At 42.9% G+C, this 15,990-nt stretch overlaps 1 long non-coding RNA gene across 2 annotated transcripts in view; it reads left to right on the forward strand.

The window, feature by feature from the left end:
* Positions 1-3,492, forward strand: part of LOC103397885 (uncharacterized) — a 6,740-nt gene extending 3,248 nt beyond the window's left edge. Inside the window, exon 3 of one of the 2 annotated variants that reach the window (XR_003049248.1) lies at positions 344-3,492. This is a non-coding gene — a long non-coding RNA (uncharacterized LOC103397885). The remainder of the gene's footprint in view (positions 1-343) is intronic. The other variant, XR_523470.3, reaches the window with a different exon arrangement.
* The last annotated feature ends 12,498 nt before the right edge of the window (positions 3,493-15,990 follow it).

Consider the following 15,990-nt stretch of genomic DNA (forward strand, 5'->3'; position numbering starts at 1 on the left):
TAATATAACACTAGGATCAGTATTTGTTTGGTCTGCTTTTACAAATACTAAACTCAACATAGAAGTGTTTTACACATGTCAACCATAACTAAAAATATCATCCAGTGGTTTGGTGTGAACCTGAAAATATTTAATGACCTTCAATCATTTTCCTCAGCTGTGTAGATCTAGACCAACATGTCAGATCCTCTAAAAAAAAAGAAAACATTTCGTGCCTGTGTGTGTGTGAGTGTGTGTGTGTGTGTGTGTGACGGCACCACAGGCTGTAGTTTACAGAGATGAACAGGAAGAACAACTTCCCTGCCCCGCTCTGCCACCATCCTAGTTCTCGCTCTGATCACAGGGACGGATCTGGTCAGAGATAATGAATTCAAGAGCACAAACCCTGCATCGCCGCGCCCAGCTCGCTTTCATCTCTGACATGGAGCGGAACCGCTGTGACACCATGCACAGGGGCCACCGGGGGACCACACAGCAGACGCTTAACCATTCATCAGTGTGAACATCTAGTTATGGTTTGAGAATGATAAGTTGTTATGCTAAACTGCACACTATCGGCCGTCTGTGTTCGACGTGATCACGATTAAAGCCCCACTCCCGCTGCAGCAGAGTGTGTTGTTTACAAGACGTAAAATGGAACCACAGTAGAATTCTGTGCCACTTGTCGATGCTTTTGAAAGTTCAGGTCTTAAGAATATATGAACTGAAGCCAATCAGACGTCTTTATGGGCACTTTGGTGCTGCCACAGTGAGTAAGTAGGACATGACACGAGACCCCACTGGTAATTGTTGCCATGCCAGTCATGTCAAATGCATTACTGGGATTACAGGCTTGGCTACGTGTGTGTGGATGAATGCATACGCTGCCTTTCATTTTGGCACTTTTCCCTGCGTACGTGTTTGAATGAGATCTTCAGGGACTCTGCACCGCTCGTCCCGCCGTAGCTCCCACTGAACGCTTCGCAGGCTGGTGCATAAAGTTCTCCACTTTGTTTGTTTGCTCTGCTTTGGTGCCATAAAAACTCTGGGTCGGGAAATTGGCACCACCCTGTTTACACGCTGAGAGTGCAGCTACACAGAGACGCAAGTCTGGGGAACAAATGTTAGTCAATGCCACCTCACCACAGAGGGGCAACCCTGAGACCAGCCATGGGGAGTGGAGGAGTGGCAGTGCCGGGATCTGTCCATGTCCTCCAGTCCACACAGAAATCTGTGGTTGAACAGTTTGACTAGATGTTAGAGTGATCAAAGATCCATCATCTGCTCTGTTTCTTAATCGGCTTCAGTTAGTGAGTGGTCACAGGAACCTGGGTGGATGACGGTTTGGAAAAAAAGTAACTGGTTAACGAGGTTTTACTGTATGTATTGCTTTGGTCCCCAAATGAAAGTCAGAGAAAGTTCCGGTCTTTACCTGGAACAACATAGATGGAACTAGCTGACCACAGGACAACACTGCTGTTGATCCACTAAACAGAATGACATTAAATGCACCACATGGGTGTGAGTTTATAAATCATTAACCTGACTATTGTGTTTCCACTCCTCACTCTGTCTTACCATCATAATATAATAATATAATAATAAACACTGTCTGTAAACAATCATTACAACATTTGTATCATTTACCTACTGTCTGACCAACGATTGAACGTTTGACTTTTCTCTTGTCGTCTTGACTTTTTTCGAACTGTGATCGTCGTGGTGTTCCGTCGTATTTAAGAAGGTCAGTCATGATGTAACACCTGGCACAGGTAGAGGACATGTTGTGTGAAAAGAGAAGACAGACAGAGTCAGTCTGACTGAGGGAACCACAAAGACAGAGATCTTTAATACAACCTCCGGCATTGAATTTCCTGCCTGAAGGATCGCCATCTGGGCCTGAACACCGAGAGGGAGAGAACAGAGAGCTGAAGCCTGGGTCCCTAACAGAGGAAAGGTGGGAGTCCAGCTGGGTCCCATTAGAGTTTGACCACAAGCGCCTGCGGGGGTGTGGTGGACCAAGGGGGCAGGAGAGAGCAAAGAGGGCAGCGGGGAGGAAGTGCTAAGAGCAATGGGCCTAGACCTGGTGTAGCTTTATTAGGCTTGTCGTCTGCTCTCAGTGGGACCACTTACATCCCCCCTACAACACCCATCGCCTTACCCTTTACCCCCCACCCCCCTCCTCCAAACCCTCTGCTGCCCCGGAGCACAGTACAGAACAGCATAAAAACTAGTAGAAAGTAGGTAGGAGATGGGACTGGACCACCCAGACACACATGCACATGCGCTCACACACACCCATAATAGCTACCAGGAGGAGGCCTCAGCATGAGAGCTGTAGCTGGAGAAGGAGCGGGACATGTTCACACTGAAACAAACACACACACAGTTTCAACCGTCATCCTTTCAGATGTCACAAACACATGTGGATGCATTTCTTAATTCCTCTTTGTTTCTAAACAGATAATTATCCTGTTTTACCGTGGAGTGTTTCCCGCTGCCAAGACCACCTGTGGCTCCTGTTACCACGTGAGGTTGATGGAGGTGCAGCCACGTGTGTTTGTACGTGTGGAAAAACAAAAAAAGATTTATGAGATTCGCACCAATACTCCAGTACTGTGCATGCGTTTCATTATCAGTCCTGGCATATCAGGCGTCTGCGGTGTAATCAGCGCCCCCTGCCTCCCTCCCCATCACCCCCTTCTCGCTCCATTCATTCTTACACTGCCTCGAGGGGACTCGTGAGAAAACGCCGCCTGGAATCTGAGCTCTGACCAACACTGTGAATGAACGTGTCAGTTTTGTCGGATGGCGGTGACCATCCTCGGGGGTAGCAGACGGATAATGAGCCTCGTGATGCAGAGGTTTTGGTCTGGTATGTCAACATTAGCATACAGAGTTCAAAGAGTCTGACTACTGCAGGAAGTCTTCGGTCTGACTGAGGGATGAGAGGCAGTCTGAGATGCCCACAGTGTCTGCCTTTCAAAGCTCCTACGTGCCAGCGTGTGCGTTAAAAATATGGCAATTGTTCAATTCTTTATATGAATAAAAAATAGAAAAAATGAATTTGTTCAATGACATAATGATAATTCTTAAAAGTGTGCCCAAAAATTTAAACAAATTACAAATAAAATAATATAACAATGATTGCTGTGAGTATTATTGTATGTTTTTGTTATTAGTGTAAAAAAGCCATTTCCTAAACTCCTACAACCATGGCTGGCATGAAGTGCACAACACTTACAAACTGCTGTTTTCCCCTGAGGTAGTAAATGTGTCTCTTCTCTCTTACTTCTGTTCCACAACAGGGAACTGCAGCTTAACTTACACGCCTTAATACTTCAGCCATTAAATCATTACAGTGTTTTATATAGTCAGTCCCTGGACTTCTCTCTCTTTCTTTTGTAGAAAAAAAAATAATATTTGTCTTTCCAACTGTACTGTGGACCACAAAGTCCTCATGTTTTATTTTAGTTAGAGCAGTAAAACCCTGCTCTTCCTGCCAACCAGCTTCCCCTGTACTTCGTGCGTGCGTCGGTGCGTGTGTGTGTGTGTGTGTGTGTGTGTGTTTAAGGTTAGTCGCAGTGTCTCAGACTTGTTCATTTTGTGTGGACGATAACGATTTTATTGTTGTGTTTACACTTTGTCAGTATGCCTGAGAATCCAGCTAAAATAAAGACCAAGAACTTAATATATATACATATAGAAATATATGTATATATTTATGTATGTATTTATATATATGTTTGTATGTATATATGTATGTATGCATGTATGTATATATATATTTATATATGTACTGTATGTATGTATGCATATATATGTGTAGATTTAGATGCTTTTCAACTATATTTTAAAGTTTTACAGAAATTAAGTATATGGCAATACTCTTTGTGATTATCATATATATATATATATATATATATATATATATATTTACAGTATATTTGAAGTTATATTCAGGTCACTGTAGCCGTAACGTGGAGTACAGTTAGCAGAGAGAGTGACCAGTCAACCGTATACAGTCAGATGTTAGCTGAACCTACGTTGGATTTGCCTGTCTGGGTCAGAGGACCAGGATTAGACGTGAAAATATATTTACTTATTTATATTAACTTGGTTATTTCCCCCCACTGAGTGAACCTGCTGTTGTAAATGCAAACTTCTGTAGCACAGAGATGCTTTTTATCCAGTTCAACCACAGCTCAGATAAATATTATTCAAATTTTATATTACAACACTTCAGGTCTCAGGTCAAAGGTTATCAGTGGATTTAATAAGACACAGGGGAGTTGGATGACCTCGCTGCTTAAGCCTTTTTATCTAGTTTACAACTATCTAACTGTGTAGTGCAATCAGCAACAGCAGGTATGTGTACATTTTTATGAGTTCCTCCGTTACATTAAACAAATGTTTATGCTAAATCCCACAATCCCCTCGTTAATGTGATCTGGCTTTAACTGCCTGTCGATGAGCAAATCAGCAAACCAAGGGACTAAGTAGCTTTTCGTGAACTTCATCATTCAAGTGTTTATGCATTAGATCAAGTAATTAGCCACAGGAGTGTGTTTTAAACTGTCTCATTAGCTAATCAAACCAGAGCATCAGGAGAGGACAGGGTGAGATTGGAGAAGAGACCATTTTCTCTCCGCGCCGCAAAACAAATTTCAACATTTAAGGATCCCGTGTACAAATCTGCAAAAGATCAAACTTCTAGTTTAAAGAAGTGCAAATGTCTTAATTAGATGTTTACACCACTCCCAATAGTAACGAGCAGACACATTTGGACCAGATTTTCATTCACTCTCGACTCCTGCCAACAACAACACTGCAGAGTAGATCATGTAATTCAATGTGAGTTTTGTTATTGATTTATATTTTAACAACGACTAACGCACCAACGTTTGGAGGAACGGCTTATTGTTGTAAAGATCTATATCGGTGTAATGTTTTCATTTTCAGACGGTAGGTGGCCGTTCCATCTCCTTGGCAGTGTCAGGTAATGGAAAAAACTTGAGTGTTTGTGTTAGATTCTTAGACATAACATGAGTCATGACTTACATTTGTAGCCAGAGATATTGATTACAACACCATTCAGACCTTGGAAGCCAGAGATCCTGCTCACGGTGTGTAAAGTAAATGTTATGCTGGGTGTTTGTGCTTCAAGTGGAGGTGTCATCACCTGAAGTCTCTGTAGTGATAAGGTTCAGATATAAACCCAAGTGTAAACTCATGTTGTCATCTCCATCAGAGACTGTTGGACTCTTTCTTGAACCTTTTCCACTTCCATGTATTTATCAGTGATCCGTCTACAGATCAGAGCCTCCGCTGACTGGACATTATGTGGTGGATGTAGTAAGTGACACAGAAACACTGTCCACATGACAGGTGTTGTATTTCACACCTTATCAGTTCCTGAACAACGGCATGGTGCAGCTACTGCAGAACAAAATGCCAAGGTTGGCATTCTCTTATCAGCTGTTTTACAGAGCTAGTACAAACAGAACCTGTCCAGCATTCATACTGTAATGACATTTACAGTCTGGAAAACCCGTGATTTGGTTTTTAAAAACTAGAAGTGTTGGATCTGTTTCCTTATTTTCTGCATCGTATTCAGTGTTTTCATGAGTACTATTTGAAAGTATTTGATCATAGTAGTTATACTCACAAGGCGTTCTGAGGGACATCCAATCACGGCCATGTCTGGTTAGATTTCTACTGTGTAATAACATCAGATAATGATGTGATATAAAGGAGGGCTAAGCCAACGTGCCCAAAGAGCATGTTTAACACACGGATTCCTGAAAAATATGACTCCGTGTCTCCACCTTCTCTGCTGTGACTTTTTATGACTGGGAGTCAAGGTTACACAGCACTCATGTTGTTTTATGATGACGGAGTCAGCTGGTCAAGAACAGGGAGGGACGGAAGCGTCGGACAGTCAGAAAAAAACAAACACTTCTCAACCACCGCTGCAATTTCATAACAACAACCACTTGTACGTGATCGCTACAACAGTAAATAAAGGCACGGCACTTCTTCCTTTGACAACTGTCCGTTTGATCCTTTCATGCTGGATCCTAATGCAAACAATCCACTGACTGTATACACTGTGGTACAGTGTGTCACACCTGCGTGAATCCCCATGCAGTGGTAACTGCTCAAAGGCAGCACAGGAAGTTCAGCTTCATCTGAAATGTTGTAAAGTATATAGTCAAATGTATACCGTTTTATTTGTTTAGTAAAACACGATCAACTGCACGAGCAGCTCATTAAATATCAACTTTTATCACAGATCGTTCCTGTAGCAGAGTGTTGGATCACTGAAAGTTTTTTTTTTTTTTTTTACAGCCAGACTTGATGGATAAATGTGGCAATGAAAACATTCCGTTCCATTGGGAGCCAATGAGAAGTCGGCAAGGTGGGACGCTGGACTTCTGACAAATTGTATTGACGTTTACAGAGTCTAGAGATAAGATGCAGCCAGTTTTGTTATGTTTGCTTGGCAATATTGTCCAGTTACCTCTGTATTTTCAATTTCTTTTTCCACCATGAGTGTGTAAGTGGTGCAGTGGTGGTAGGACCACCAGCAGGTCCACAACACTGGGCTGACATCAGACAGTGTCTCTGTGGAAAGTGTTTTTTTTCTTCTACTCTATTGTGAGTGTGAATGTGAGGCGGGGGTCGGAGGCGTGGACTAGTCAGCTAGCATGCTGCGTGTAGTGGCAGAGTTAGGCCAGATTAGGAAAGGATTCAGATGAATTAATATTTGTATTTTATTTAACATTATTTATTGTTCTCTATAACACAGAGATGCTAAAAATGTAATTGTGTGTGTGTGTATAGATGGGTAACACACACAGTGATTGAGAGGATCTGATTTTTGATTTTGGCAGTGTGTCGTGTGTCAGCATCGGGTTTGATTCCCAGCTACAGCCCTGTCATCACTCTCAGGCCTTCGTCTGGCTCTACATCAGTCTGCAGCCCACCATGCACTGGGCAGGACAGGGTTCATGCTCAGAACAGGAGCTCGCAGACCCCACCCCCCACCCCCCATGCCAAAACCACTCTGACTTTACAACACAAGAAACCTGTGAACATGACACCACACTCGGTGGAAAACAGCATGCAGAACCAATTCTGTCACGGCTCAGGCCATCTGAAATGAATGTTCTCGCCCCACTTTGCTTGATCTCGCTGATCCATCCCTACAGGTTTAGATTTCCCTACTCACAAACACATTTTGTCACACTTGAAATCTATGGATCAAAGCCGAAATTTACAACACTTCACTTTTGACGGTGTTTAGCTGATGCCGTACTACTTACCATGTGTGCGTTTGAGCTGACATATCTGCTGCCGAGGCTGAGCCAGAAGGAGATGAATTAGGAGATCAAAGATGTGGGGTGTGGATGAAATGAGAGACAGAGTTGGGAGGGAAGATATGAAAAAAAAAAAAAAGTTCTGAGGGTAACACAGAGAACATGTGTGCTTGTTTAACGTCAGTGTGGAAAGTGGATAGAAATGTAGTAGTAATAGGTTAAGAGGGAATTGGCTTTGTGGCTGTCAGTATTTAGGTTTAGCAGGGCCTAATGACATTTAGCTGCTCTTAAATGTGGCTGCAAACTGCTGCTGCTGCAGACTGGGAGGGAAAAGTCTGCCTTAACGCTGTCTGTTACAACAGGAGGATTGAGATGTATATGTATTTATATGTATGTATATATACATACATACAGTATATGGCCAGTTTACAGGAAGAGGATCAATCATAACCTTTTAAGTCTTTTCCAAACGTCATTTTCATACTGGCATTAACAGGTCATCAGATTGAGACGGTGTGTTTAAAATCTCACAGCGACAGAGTGATCAGTCCATGTCCTGGTTTATATTGTTGTGTTGTTTGTACAGTTTGTTGAGGACATGGACACTACAGCCCCTGGAACATTAGGATGTTCCACTGGAAGTATAAAAGTACCTGTAAAAGTCTGTTTGTGTTTATATGTGGCCTGGTGTAACAACCTTTGTCCAGTGTCACCTGTGGTGAGTTCAAGTCCCACGTGATCCCTAACTGGACAGAGTGATCCAGTCAGTCAAAGTCATGAAGAGCTCGTGTTGGTGTTTGTGTTATTGTTTCCCCCAAACTACAACATTTCCAAAGTATAAAATATATAATCTAGCACTCTCCCTTTAGTAGTATTCTATCACATCTCCCAACTTTTCTATGTGAAGAAAAACACTTCAGCTTTAATACTTTGTTACCTTTTTTATTAGCCCTGGGTCTTTCACGGTCGTATTGTATTGACTGTGTGTAGACTGTTGTTTCAGGACCCGTGCAGCTCCTCCATTAGAGTAGTCATTTTGGTCTACACCTCATTCTGCAGCCCATAAAGAGGGAAACCTCAGAGAATGTGCATGTGTAAGCTGTGTGTGGAATAACAATGTCACAAGAATAGAAGCAGAGGCAAAAGAAAAACTGATTGAAAAACATGAGCGGAGAAGGATCCTACGTGGCCGAAGGGGAAATGCCACAGACCCTTGATTATTCCCACGGTGAAACACTTTGCATACGCACCTTATTGACTGACTTTCATACGTGCACACACACACATAAACACACGCAGGTTGCTGATCACGCTGACCACCCACCACAGTGGCCCCTGCCCCCCACCTCTCACCCCGCTCAGGGGCGCTAGAGCTGAGAAAAACTACACCGCGCACTTCCTTTCTTTCTCTGTGCTACCACTGCTCCACTGCTCCTCCACTCTGCTCCCTCGGTCGCTCCCTCCTTCCCTCAGCGCTCCCATTCATGTTGTAACAACTCGTAAAGGAAGGAGACTTTGACCTCCTCTGAACAAAAATGTTCTCAGTCCCTTTCATTTACACACTGTGTGTAGGAGGGTTAGGCAAACTCAGAGCAACTTTCCTGCAGACCACTTCCTGTTTTAAGCTGCAGTTCACATCTCCGACCTTTTGTAAGTGAATTTGGTCAAATAAACAGTACATTTGCTGTGTTGGCTAATGCCAAAAACACAATAACAAATGAAACTGCATTATTGTTGTTAAAAAGAAGTGTCAGGAAATTAGTTTGTAAAAGTATGTCTTACATCATAATTATTGGCAAGTCATTTTAGTTTCTTAGTCAATGGTTTTCATTTAAATATAAGATGATGAACAGAATTATTATGTTGTCATTTTGTGTTAACTTTGACTGCAGCTGATTCAGTTGATTCAGTTTGAATGTCCTGGTCCATGAAGTGAGCGTACTGCTATAAAATCATTCTCATACCAGTCCATAATCATGGTCCAAATTTCTTATATTGAATTGGACCAACAGAGTGGTTCCTGCCTTTGCCTTACAGCAAAGCGGTTCATTGGTTCGATCCCCGGGCCTTCTGCATGAAATATGTTCGGGCTCAGTGTATATTTTTAAGTCTTAAAGGATAATCTTAAAAGAAAATGTTCCTGGTTGTTGTTGTTGTTGTTGTTGTTGTTGTTAGTCACACAAAAGCTCCGGCTCCCTGTGGATCGAACAGTAAACTGCATTTAAGTTTATCTGCAATGTCAAACTTCTGTGCACAGACTTCAGTGTGCGTTTTTATGTCATTGTTTACATTAACTTTCTCTCAGTGCACATTTGTGGTATTTGTTTTTGCTACGACGGGGTATGTGCATGTGTGTGTGTCAGTGTGTGTGCTTGTGAGTGTGTATTTCTGCGGGGGCTGGTCCCAGTACAGTTCTCTTTATAAACACATCAGTGTGGCTGACAGTGCACAGTGGGAGGGATGGAGAGCCCTGAGACAGCCTGGGACAGAGGCCTCATAAAAAATCACTTCTAATTTATTTCCCTCCAAATTGGAAAGTGCACGCTCACACCTGACTAAATCATCACGCGTCAACTGGAGACGGCCCCCCACTGCATGCTGATGAAACTCGATCCCAGTTTTGCCGCGCAAGACCAAGCCAGGGCTGGCAGAGAAAACACAGTGTCACAGCACATACATACACACTCCTTAATGGCTTTAGCAGATGTGCTGCTCCCGATAGCCCCTCTGAAGACCTCTCCCCACCGCTCACTTCTTCCTGCACGCTCACTCTGATTCCCACTGGCCAATGGAAGCTTTTTCACATTTTTCATTTTATCCTTTTTTTTTCTGTGGTACGCGTGTCCTCCACATGGCCTTATGAACTTTTCTCGCACACTTTACCAGTCAGTTTTTTTTTTTGCTTTTCTCTTGAAGTTGCAATTTTATTTCCAACATAAATCCTGGTTTCTTTGTCCTACTTAACCAGATCTGTCACTGAGCTATCACTGTAGAGCTTATTTGGACAAACCTTTCCTTTCTCCCCGTTTCCTTTATCAATCTTTGGCTTTTCTCGTCATGTTCTCCCTGGACGTTCTCCTGTGCTCAGGGATGGATCCTCCTCTATCTAATGTGAAACACACATGTTATTACAGAGCATTAGATACGGCTGTCATAAAGCTGATAAACACTAAACACACAGCAGGGGCCACTGGTTGAAGTGGAAGAGGGCAACAGAAGACGTGTGTGGGTGACAGCATTTTTGGATCAAACTGAAACTGAAATTAAAATCATTGATTTTACATATAACGCCCTCAGGTGACAGCAGTAACTGTATTGTCTTTATATCGTATCTGGTTGTTTTAGAGCTGGTTTCACTGACCTACTGGTTGATTCCTACAGCCGTATGTTCCTCAGTTGACTTATTGATTCAAACTATTGGACAGAGAAGCAGTGGTTGTCTTAGAAATGTGGCGAAATAAGGACCATGATATTTCACCACAAACCAAACCAACAGTTTAATATAGTTTATATCAAAACTGTCACAGTGCTGTGGAGCTGTCGTGAAGATGACCTGCTACTTCTGGCCTTTCACAGTCTGTTTTGATGGAGTCCCAGTCAGTTTTTCCGTGCCAGCACTTTGTTTCCTTATTCCCGACAGGCTTGGCTTCAGCTGAGGCCGAACTCCGCTGTGGTTCTGTTTGTAATGTTTTAACGTAATTTGTGGTGAGACTTTGTGGGTCTTAGATTCCTTGTAAAGAGACTGGTATCTGGGTTAACGCCTTGTAGCATATGGCAGAAAATCATAGAGAGACATTTTATTTGTCAGTGACTAGTCACTGACTTCCCCCCCGGGGAATCAGGGTCCAGTTCAAGTGTGGGACACAGAGTGAATAAAATGTAGCCTAGGCATGGGCAAACTAAGGCCCGGGGGCCAGATGTGGCCCGTCAAACTTTTCCAAATTATATATTTTATTTATATTATCATTATACTTTTGCCTTTTTGCTGCAATACCCACGTTTCCCCAATAGATGGCGTAGAAAATGATGAAACCATCTTAGCATTTTAGCCTTTATGCAGGACTTTCACATGTCATTCATTATAGTTCACACAAACACTCCATCTATGACCCGGCCCCCCTGTGGCCCACGACCCAAATGTTTGCCCACGCCTGGTGTACCCCCTGACTGAGGGAACATGTCCTGGGATGCAGACACTGAGTCTTCAGTTAAGGAGACAAAATAGTGTTGTTGTTTTTTTTGTTATAACGTATGGGTGAAGACTGAAAAATAATGTCTTTAATAAAATCTGACAAAATGTCTTTCTTTGCCACATGGACTCAGATGAAACTAGGTTCAATGTTACACACAGTTGTGACATTCATCACTGTCGTCTTCATCTTTGTCTTGCCAGAAGTTGTAGTTGAGACACAATGGTAAGAAGGAGAGAGTGAACAAGAAGAAAAATCCCTGAACCGTGTCATGTGCACTCCCAGAAAAGTTCACAAGTACAAGAATGAGCTGATAAATGGATGAGGGGATTGTCCGTGTTCCCATACAAACATCCAGTGGTAATGAACCAACACACTGGACTTCACGCAGCATAAATATCACATAAAAATAAAGAAGACGTCAAAATAGAAGGAGAAAAGCAAACACTGTGTGAGCACACTGGCTTTTTTCTCTCTGCTCCAGTGGACAATTTAAGGCCTGCTGCCTGGTTGCCTCACCCCTGTTGTTGACTTGCACTCTGAAAACTGCTGTCAGTGTTTTATTGCAGGTAAACGACAGGATGGTCAAATGTTGAGGTCACTGGGGAAACATTTACAAACGCACCCTGGAGCCCCCAGGTCAGAGAAACAGAATAAAAAAGTGTGTGAGATGACAGGACAAAGACATAACTTTGTCTTGTTCTTTTCATGTCTGCTGTATTGTTTATTCATCTTCTACCACTATCCCACTCAGAATCACAGGGGGCGCTCAAGCAGCAGTCTTCGGAGTGAAACCTGGACATCTGCCCAGTCTATTGAAAGGCCACGTATAGAGAAAAATAACCGCTGACACTCTGACACCTATGGTCAGTTTCAAAATTCAGCATTTAATTTAAATGCTGTACAACATTACAGTCTAATATGGTCTAATTATGAATTCAATAATTGAAAAATATACTTTAATTATTATCAACATCTAGTCACGGGCCAGAAGTGAACCCCGGGCCATGAGTTTGATATTCCTGGTTGAGAGTGTTCAATTAAACAAACCCCAAATTTGCATCTTTATAGACTGAGAGTTTGGGAATCAAACCCACACACATAACACGGAGAACATGCAAACTCCATGCAGGGAGACCATCAGATACTGCTGGGAATTGAACCTGTGAGCCTTGTCCTGTAAGGCTAAAGCATTAACCACCATACCATCATGCGGCCCCTGTCGTATTATGACAGGATCATGACAAATTGTGACAAACTAAAGATAAAACTAAAATAAGATTATATTAGAAAATCAGTAGTAATTCAATATTGAACATGTCTCCATTGTATAGTACATGTTATGCATCATAAATATACGCAGCACAAATAATATTTGTTCACTGTCAGTAAAAATATATGGTGCATGTTTTCTACATCAAATGTGACCTCCCTCCCTCTCTGTTGATCTCCGGCGTCTCCACAGTGATTCCCTGTCCTCTCATATCTCAGTGTTTGTTCACAGAGGCCACGGTCCAGGGCAGAGCAGGTAAAACCCCTGGACCCCACGACAGCAGGACTCAAACAGTCATCCATCAGTGTAGCACAGTGACGTGACACTTGGACACATACTGTCACCCTCAAACTGGGCTGCAGTTCCCAGTGTGTTCAGAGAGCGACGGTGCAGTCTGTGTGTGTGTGTGTGTGTGTGTGTGTGTTCATCTCCAATGATTTATTGTGACAAATGATCAGGCCTAAACAAACAACAAGCAAGCCACCCGTCTGGTCACATAAACAAGCAAACAAACAGGAGTGACAGACAAACAATCACCAAGAGTGATGGCCGGGGTTAAGATGATCAGTCACACCAGTGCAGGGAAGCACATCAGAAGAAAACGCTTAGGAACATACCCTCGTCATTTCAAATGTACAGTCTTAGTTAACATCACTAAACCTCAATCGTTTAAAGACCTAATCACTTATATCCGGCACAAAGAGTTTAATTTGCAGCTGACACTGCCCATGTAGAGAACACCACCTGTCCAAAGAAGGACATATTTAGTGGACAACCCCATGTGACTAAGAGCCATACAGTCCAAACAAAGGTTCAATTCAACGTAGATTATTATCTGCGATTCTTCCCTGTAGCAGGACACATGACGTTTTTGAAGTGTTGGCACCTGCATGGTCAACTTCTGGTTTGTCAGATATGGGCCACAGGTTGGTCTAAAACTGAAACTGGACAGTCAAAGATCCACTTTTGTTTTTACGGTATCTGAGCAGTTCCATGTCGGCCTCTTTGGACAATCATACAGTATATACAGTATTTCTGGGCCAAATGAAATCCCCAAATACTGTAGTACTGTGAAATGTGGAACACATTTATATGTGACCCACATGTTCACCTGCAACAGTAAACGTCAGGAATTGTCTGTTCTGTAATGGGACTGTAGTTGACATTGACCGTGATCATGTTTTATGAAGTGTGCAGTTACATTTATTTTATGACTCTGTACAGTCGACTCCTTACGTTCATGCATGTCTTCAGGTTGTTTCCACCTGTTTCCATACAATGTGAGAACATGTGTTTTTGGCTCATGAATTTGTGGGTGTAGACAGTATGTGGTTGCAATCTTGTCACATGTGTGCTTCCTAGTTTGTGTGTGTGTGTGTGTGTGTGTGTGTGTGTGTGTGTGTGTGGGATGTAACCCAAGCTGGAGCGGCACAACACAGCAGTGTGTTCAAAGGCCTGTTTGTATTATTACAGCTTGTCCAGCTGCTCAAGACAGACAAACAGGACTTAGAGCTCTGAGCAGCAAAACACAGACCTCCCACCCTATTACACCAACCCCTGTGGCCCGGCCCAACCCATCATTGTGGCCCAGAAATGGACAAACAAACGCCCACGCTAAGACAAACTCTTTATTCTGAGTGGTATTTCTGTTCTGAAGACATGGAGAATTTGTGCAAACCAGAATCACAACCTAAAAAAGAGGCTTTTTTTTCTCTCTGTTTTCATTTGACTAACATTACGTTTCTGTAAGTTCTATAGCTTCTGCCACACTTTGTTTTTCTTCCCGTACCTTCATATTTGTTTGACTTGAACAAATTAGGGAGTTTCCATGATGTAAAGCTTTGTTTTCAAATTGATAATGTTAATGTATTTAAAAAGGATATAGTATACTTGTGTCAACATTTGTCCAGAGGGTGTCAGTGGTGTTCCCCACCTCACTCTCTCCCGGTGACCAGTGGAAACTGCCTATAGATTTCTGTGTTGCACCGTAATGAGTAATGTTACCTCCTGTCAAAATACCAAGTCCCCATTCAACATTTGCTTTTTAAATCTCAAACACTGCACTGGGCAAAGATACTAGAAACACAATATAACTTTATAGTCAGTGATGGACGTCGAGAGCTGATGAAAATGAATGCCTGTATTTTTAGTGCAGAAATTTTGCAGGCTATAATTCTTCCCAGTGTGTACTCAGCGTGCACCCTGGTGCCCTGTGAACAGCTCTCTCCTCTGGAGATCTCCCAAAAAGGATCTGATCATGGTGATTAAAATCCCAGTAAGCTAACACTCCGGCTCCCTCGCACTTCTCACCCTCCCGCCACGTTTATTCCACTCTTATCTGGTAATCATTTCATCCTACGACTACTCCTCCTCCTCTCCTAACTTTCTATCCTTGTCACCGATCTGGCCTCCTCTTCACTCCTCCAGTCGTAACCTTTTCCTGGTTCCTTCTTCTATCGCTCCTCCTTGCTCCCTGTGCTCCTGCTCTCTCGCCCTCTCTCCTGGTCCCTGTGTGCCTGTAAGTAACATCAGTAAAGCTGTCAGGCAGCCAGGCCAAGGTAAACAGCCTAGCAGTAGGTTCAGGGGTGATGGGGGCCGGGGTTTTTTTCCTCAGGAACCCTGGGACCCCAAGAGTCTCCTAGCTGGGGCCAGTGAGAGGCAGAGGGGTGTTGGGGGGGGTGGCAATCCCCTCAGTTGCCCCCAACTAAAATGGATACTGGACAATTTCTTTTCTTAAACTCTCTCTTTGATATCGATCTTTTTTTGTATTTATTTCACAGCCGTAACTCTTATTCTGATCTGTGACTCAGTTGTATTACATTGATTCATAATCTTTAAATTATAACTTTATAGTTGTATTGTGCAGGAACAGAGACATAAAACATAGTCATCCACTAAGGTCCAGGAGTTGCTCGTGGGCCTGTTGTCGGCCTGGGTGCTGCCCTCTGTCTGTATTTCCCCCATTATGTAACAACTTTCAACACAAATGTAATGTTTTTGGAATCCATAGTTGAGGTTTCAAAATAGGGCTTTATGAAACATTTGTAACAATCTTGACCATCTGCACTTAACACTGCTGCCCCCTCACCTCCCCCCTCCCTTCCCAGCAAGCCGTAGCACCCCCTGTCATCAGTGGTCACGGTTGACCACTGTCTCCTTCCCGTGTCAGTCTTGTATTTGTGGAGAATATTTCACCAAAGAATTAGTTACATTTTATCACAATAAT

Source organism: Cynoglossus semilaevis, chromosome 2 (assembly GCF_000523025.1).
Source record: "Cynoglossus semilaevis isolate Cse_v1.0 chromosome 2, Cse_v1.0, whole genome shotgun sequence".
Lineage (NCBI taxonomy): Eukaryota > Metazoa > Chordata > Actinopteri > Pleuronectiformes > Cynoglossidae > Cynoglossus > Cynoglossus semilaevis.